Genomic DNA, 7,214 nt, shown 5'->3' on the forward strand with positions numbered 1-7,214 from the left:
GAGATGATGAGGGGCTGGAGCAGGTGTCAGTAGCTCAGGTGTCTAAAGTGGGTCCCCTGCACGCTATCAATGAGTCTGTGACAAATAGGGGGGAAAAAAGACTCCAGCCCTGCTGTTCTCTCAACAGGAGGAATGCATCAAACAAAAAGTCAGTCTGGCCTAGGGTGCCTTGCCTGTGGGTGAAGCCCAGGATGGCACATAAGAGCAAGGCAAGCATGGGATAATTCCCCTGTGTGCTCTGCTGTGCCCCTGCAATCTACAGCACCAGTTTTGTGAGCAGCAAAGGGGCCTGGTGAGCTCTTAGCTGGCTCCTTGCAGCTCTCAGCCTCTGCCTGTCGCTCCTGGGGGCTACTCTTGTCTGGGCAGGCCCACTTTGAGCTACCAGTGGCTATCCCACCAGAGGAGGCTCATGGCCAGATGATCCCCTGCAATAAACGTGCCCTCACCCCTCGGACCCTCACCAGTCGGTGCGATTGGGCAGGCCGGGCTCCCGTCACCGCCTCCCGCACCGCGCGTTGGTCGGGTTGGTGTCGCTGTCTGTGGCTGGTCATGGTTGTGGGCTCCGCCAGCCCCTCGGGGCCCCGCCGCCGGTCGGAGGAGCCCCGTGCCTGGCTCCTGCCTGCCGACACCATGGGCATCCATGGCTGCGCCCGGGCGTGGGGCGCAGCCAGCGCTGGTGCCTCGCGGGGTTTGCTCTTGGTGCCACCCGGACACTTGTGCGAGAGCTCTGTCCCTCTCTATTTGGAGAGAAACGGCTGATCCCTGTAGCTGTGTGTCGGGGGTACGTCCTCTGCAGGACATTCGTGTTTTCTGAGAAAATCACCTGCCTTCAGTTCAAAAGGTGTCTGGTGTCCTCAGGCTTTCGACACTAACACTTACACGATTGCCAAGGATGCCAAATTAATTTTGTTTCAGGAGCTCTTTCTTGCACACTTGTAAGCAAAGGAAAAGGCAGGGAGCTTAGAACCTGAATGTATTTTCATGCTAGACCTGCTGCTAGTGTGTGTCATTAGGTGAAAGACTAAAGATCCATCAGCTTTATGTCTTTTAATTTCTTTGCAGTGTGCTGGGGGTTAAGACTGGTGGTTGGTCAGTGCCCCCCCAACCCCTACCCTGGCGGGGGCCACCTTCAGCCCTTGCCGTAGGGCCGGACCACGGGCCGGGGGGGGGGGGCCGTTTTGGTTGGGGCTGGGGCTGGAAGGCGCTGGGCTGGTTCCGCAGCAGCGGGGGCCGGGCCGGGCTGGCAGGGCGCGGGGGCCGTGGGGAGGGCGGGCGCGCCGGTTTTGCAGGCCGGAGCGGCGGCTGCTGGCGTTGCGTCCAGCTCTCAGGGGTGCCGGGGCGGCTGGTGGCTGGTGCGGCTGTCCGGGCGCGAGGGCCAGCCGCCGCTTTCCCGCTGGGCTCCTGAAGCTGCAGAGAGGCGCCTGTGGAGAGAGGAGGCCGCTGAGGCCCTCAGCTGCAGACGGGACACAGGGACTGTGCTCCACAGCACGGCCCAGAGCTGGCAAGGCTCACCACCACGGGCGGAGCTGCTGGCACGCCTTGGCCAGGTGGACGCCTGCACCTCATGGCACCACCAAGCAGGGGGATCCTCCGGGCAGGTTCGCTGGTCAGGAGCGGGCGCTAGCGCGCGTCTCGCTGTCTAGGGCAATCTCGTCCCCCGCTTTCTCGTCCTGACCTTGCTTTGCCTCTGCCTGTCGCTCCTGGGGGCTGCTCTTCTCCGGGCAGGGCCACTTTGAGCTGGCAGTGGCTCCAGGCCACTTTGAGCTAGCAGTGGCTCCAGGCAGAGCGGGCTCCCGAGAGGAAGGCCCAGGACTTAAGAGGCCAATTAAAGCACCTGACAGCAGCAGAAACCTCCGCAGAGTTTTCTGGCCAACCGCTACTCGCCACTCCACAGCAGCCTGACTAGAAAGCTCGTGGCTGCAGCAGCCATCGAAGGAAGCAGTGGGGGGAAAATCAACGACTCACTGTTTCTCTTCCTCCGCCGCCGGATCACGACACAGCACAACAGTATCACAAGTGGCAGAAACAGGAGTGCTGCTGTGCCTATCATACAGTTCCTTCGCACGTCTTGAGGACAGAAACGCTTGCGGTTCTGGGATTGTAAACTCTTGTGGTTCTCTCGCCGACCGCATCTGGAGGAGCAATTCGGAACGTTAGGCCGTCCTGTGCACCACTGGTAAGCTTGCAGCACGTTTGATATGGCCGGGAAGTTCTCTGTTTCCCCCCGAGCTGGTGCCTGGAGGCACGCTCCCACCCTTTGGGACAGGTTGTCCCAGCGAACAAAACTCGGCAGGCCAGAAGGAGAGCCCGGGGGGAGCGCAGCTGCTTGACCAGTCGCTCCTTCGAGGGACACGGACACAAACCATCCCTGCAGCAGGCATGCCACCCCCAACTCTCCCTCCCCCGGGCCAGCTCCCACACCCCGAGGGACGGTCAGGCCCTCTCAGGAGACACCGGAGCCTTGTCTCCCCTTCTGCTTTTCTCCAGCATGGGCACTGCTTGCAGCTGCTCCCAGTTTTGGGACGCGTCTCCCACTTAGGGACCCCAGCAAGACTGCTCAGTACCTGAGTCCGTTCGAAAAAATTCATATACGCCGCCGTGGTGGTCTTCTCCGGGCTTTGACAGCGCTGCCAAAAAGCAGAGACGACAGGTAAAGCCTCAGCAGGGCTCAGGCACAGAGGATGGAGGAGGGCGGGAGGTTCCCTCGAAGCCCCTGCCCGATCTGGGAGTCAGGGCATCGCTCTGGACCTCAGCTCACGGAGGGATCCGCTCTGTGCTGCTCTTGGGCCTTGGGCCTCTAGGGACTCACGGCTGTCCTCAAGCTCTGGGATGCAGCCACAGCGGGAGTACATTCGATTAAGAGTCCCATTTTCCATCATCTGCGGAACGTGCTCCAGATGCCTCGACCCCAAAACACTTTCAGCTTTGGCTGCTGACGTGAGTGCAAGAGCGGGCACCGGGGGAAGAGCCTGCTGACACACAGCGATCCTGAGGGGTGACACCGGCTGAGCATGGGACAGCAATTACCTGGCGTGCCGGTGGCTTTCATCGCCTCCGTTTCTTTGGCAGAGACTGGTAGAGAGCCACTGCTTCCTTCCGAAAATGCTGCCTCCTGCACAGCCTCTCGGTCCGTCTCTTGAGAAAGCAAGCGGGACAGGTGGATCAGATGGAACTGTTCCCCGTCAGGGAGATGGCATCTTCAGGAGGCAACACTTCTCAAAGACATCGATCAGGTATAGAAAAAACGCCTGGGCTTTGGGGCTGCGCCTAGTCACTGCTCCAAACCAACAGCCACGCCTGAGCTGCTGGGAGACCAGGAACTGCACGCCATCTTCTGGGATGCATTGCACGAGGTGCGGTTTTGGCACACCGTCAGGTGATGCTGAATGCCTTCCTTCAAAGAGGACGGGAAGAAGCTGCAGCCAGGCCAGGCGGGGAAACAGCCTCCTGAGAAGGGCTCCTCCGCAAGGCCCTCGTGCCCTTCCCTGTAAGCCCCAGCAACGGTCACATTCGTCCCGTCCCAGCTATTGGTCTGCAGACGGGAAAGCGAGCACAGCCCAGAAAGCCTCCTGAGTCAGCATCTCCACCCGACTTCCAGCATAGGAAAGGGCAGCCAGCGTTGCTTGGGACCTGGCTCCCGCCTGGAACCGGCCCAGCGGCAAGCAGTGCTGCGTGTGAGCTGAACACAAGTTCAGCACACGCCAGGCCCTCAAATCTGCCTACCGACGTCTGCACAAGCCACCTCTGAGCCGTACTGGTAAAAGTGGGGCAGCAGCTGCCCCTGGCACTCAGCATGAAGCGCAACTGGCAGCAGAGGCTCTGCACCATCTCTGTGGCTCGCCAGCGCCTGGAAGGCGTGAAGCCCAGCATCGCTGCTGCGAGGCTCTGATCGACCCCCTTCCCGCTGTGCAGGCTACAGCGTGTCCCGACGTGTATCTAAAACCTCTGGTCGCTGAGTCTCACGGCCAAGGGAGAGGAAATGGACCCACCGTGTCCTCTCTCCAGTTCCTCCAGCATCTGCCTCAGGAATTCAGATGGCTCCGGGGACTTTTTCCTCCTTCAGGTTGGGACTTTGCTCTTGGAGGACCTTAACAGAAAGTATTTGTTCCATTTCACATGAATAAATACAGAAACCCAGTGCTAGCCTGTGAGGTCAGCAGAGACAGACTACTCACCCCTGCGATGCCAGCTGGGCCGTAAGGGAGTATCCAGCGAAGGAGCTGCATAACCGTGCCACCACCCTCATCTAGAAGCAAGCACAGATGAGAAACGTTGCCTTGCATGTTGGGATCCACTTCTGCCTTAGTGAACTGCAGGCGCTGGAAAGGGGGTCAGGTAAACAACGTGGGAGCCAGACGTAGGTGGAGATTGCCAAAGCTGCAGAGGGGCCTGGTGACCTCTTGGCTGGCTCCTTGCAGCTCTCCACACACTCTTTCCAGGCCATGGGCAACACCCCTCGAGGAGCGGATGGACCAACATACAGCGCCCTGGCGCTTTCTTACCGGGAGAGCTCTCACACACACAGAGGAAGGCCTCGCTAAAGCACTGGAGGAAAAACCCCATCATCCACGCTCCTTGGGGAGAAGAGCCCGCTCGCCCGTGAAAGCGCAGCCCGCTTACCTGCTCTGCGCGCTCGCCCGGAGCAGCCCCGGCAGCCCAGGCATGCAGGGCCACCAGGAGAGGAGGAGAAGGAGGAGGTGGCGGGCAGGGCCATGCCCCCTGCGCTCGCAGCATGCTGCTGCTGCTGCTGCTGCCGCTGCTGTGCCGCTGTGGCTGCTGCCGCTGCCGCCGCCTCTGGTGCTGCCGCCGCCGCCGCCGCCGCCTCTGCAGCCGCAGCTGCTGCTGCTGCTGCTGCAGTCTGGGCTGGGGGCTGACTGGTCAGTGCTTATGGCCGGCACGGCACCGCGGGGGCTCTGTGACCTCACAGCCCTGCTGTGACCTCACAGCCGGGCCAGGCTGCGTGGGACGGCTCTCAGGCGCTCGTGGAGAGGCGCTGGAGCACAGCCAGGGGAGCTGCCTCCCGGGAGGGGAGCACGTCCTGTTGGGCAGCTCCGTCCAAGGGCTGGGACACAGTCCCACCCGGGGCTGAGCCCACAGCTCTGCCCTGTTTTCCGGGCACTGTCAGAGGGGCAGCGAGGCGCTCAAAGTCCCCCAGAACAGCAGGAAACCACAGCCAAGGGATTGCTGACCTCCTCGGGTGCTGTTACCAACAGCTCAGGAGGCTTGAAGAGGGAGTGATTTCAGTGGGATTCAGATTTCTCCTCGGGGAGAAGCGCTAAAACCCTCTTTCCCTCAACACTTTTACACCTTGTGGGCAACAGTAGCTGTGATCTAAGCCAAGGCCTCAGAACTAACAACAGGCCAGCCTCCCTTTAGTCGAGAAAGCATGTGCTTCCTGTTGCACCCCCCCAAACCGCCCTGTCTGTACTAATGAACGGCCTTGGTTGTAAATGTGTGCTTTGCTCAGTGCCCTGTGAACAGTGGCCACAGCCTTAGCAGCAGAGCTGAACTCTTAGGAATGCTTCAGCCAGCTTTGAACACGCTGTTCAAGCAGTGGGTGGTCACCGCTTTGTTACTCCCAAGGCAGTAAAGCCTCGCTCAGGGAGCGTCTTAACAGGAGGCTCAGCACCCAGATGTGCTGCTGGCTTTGCAGCACCCCCGATTGGTGATGCCCATCAATTAGGCCCCATCAAGGGCCCATTAATTAGCGAGGACCTTTGTTTGGCCTCCAGGACACTGGCTTGTCAGGCTTGTGTCCCTGGAGGTGCTCTTGATGGCTTCCCTCTTTCCTGGCTATCCCACGGAGGAGGCTCATGGCCAGATGATCCCCCTGCAATAAATGTGCCCTCACCCCTCGGACCCTCACCAGTCGGTGCGATTGGGCAGGCCGGGCTCCCGTCACCGCTCCCGCACCGCGCGTTGGTCGGGTTGGTGTCGCTGTCTGTGGCTGGTCATGGTTGTGGGCTCCGCCAGCCCCTCGGGGCCCGCCGCCGGTCGGAGGAGCCCCGTGCCTGGCTCCTGCCTGCCGACACCATGGGCATCCATGGCTGCGCCCGGGCGTGGGGCGCAGCCAGCGCTGGGTGCCTCGCGGGGTTTTGCTCTTGGTGCCACCCGGACACTTGTGCGAGAGCTCTGTCCCTCTCTATTTGGAGAGAAACGGCTGATCCCTGTAGCTGTGTGTCGGGGGTACGTCCTCTGCAGGACATCCTGTTTTCTGAGAAATGACCTGCCTTCAGTTTCAAAAAGGTGTCTGGTGTCCTCAGGCTTTGGACACTAACACTTACACGATTGCCGAAGGACGCCAAATTAATTTTGTTTCAGGAGCTCTTTCTTGCACACTTGTAAGCAAAGGAAAGGCAGGGAGCTTAGAACCTGAATGTATTTTCATGCTAGACCTGCTGCTAGTGTGTGTCATTAAATGAAAGACTAAAGATCCATCAGCTTTATGGTCTTCTTTTAATTTCTTTGTCAGTGTGCCGGGGGTTAAGACTGGTTGGTTGGTCAGCGCCCCCCCAGCCCCTACCCTGGCGGGGGCCACCTTCAGCCCTTGCCGTAGGGCCGGACCAGCGGGCCCCCCGGGGGGCGGGGGGCCGTTTCGGTTGGGGCTGGGGCTGGAAGGCGCTGGGCTGGTTCTGCAGCAGCGGGGGGGCCGGGGCCGGGCTGGCAGGCGCGGGGCCGTGGGGAGGGCGGGCGCGCCGGTTTTGCAGGCCGGAGCGGCGGCTGCTGGCGTTGCGTCCAGCTCTCAGGGGTGCCGGGGCGGCTGGTCCGGCTGGTGCGGCTGTCCGGGCGCGAGGGCCAGCCGCCGGTTTCCGCTGGGCTCCTGAAGCTGCAGAGAGGCGCCTGTGGAGAGAGGAGGCCGCTGAGGCCCTCAGCTGCAGACGGGACACAGGACTCTGCTCCACAGCACGGCCCAGAGCTGGCAAGGCTCACCACCACGGGCGGAGCTGCTGGCACGCCTTGGCCAGGTGGACGCCTGCACCTCATGGCACCACCGAGCAGGGGATTCCTCCGGGCAGGTTCGCTGGTCAGGAGCGGGCGCTAGCGCGCGTCTCGCTGCCTAGGGCAATCTCGTCCCCGCTCTTTCTCGTCCTGACCTTGCTTGCCTCTGCCTGTTGCTCCTGGGGCTGTTGCTCCGGGGGCATTGAGCTGCGTGCTCCGGACAGGGCCACTTTGAGCTGGCAGTGGCTCCAGGCAGGGCCACTTTGAGCTAGCAG

The 7,214-nt window shown here is 61.4% G+C and overlaps 1 long non-coding RNA gene across 1 annotated transcript; it reads left to right on the top strand.

Moving 5' to 3' along the window:
- Positions 1-804: 804 nt before the first annotated feature.
- On the top strand, positions 805-6,437 carry LOC127028177 (uncharacterized). The gene is made up of 2 exons (XR_007767965.1): positions 805-841; positions 6,247-6,437. It is a non-coding gene; the product is annotated as an uncharacterized LOC127028177 (long non-coding RNA).
- The last annotated feature ends 777 nt before the right edge of the window (positions 6,438-7,214 follow it).

This window comes from Gymnogyps californianus, unplaced genomic scaffold (genome assembly GCF_018139145.2).
Source record: "Gymnogyps californianus isolate 813 unplaced genomic scaffold, ASM1813914v2 HiC_scaffold_241, whole genome shotgun sequence".
Lineage (NCBI taxonomy): Eukaryota > Metazoa > Chordata > Aves > Accipitriformes > Cathartidae > Gymnogyps > Gymnogyps californianus.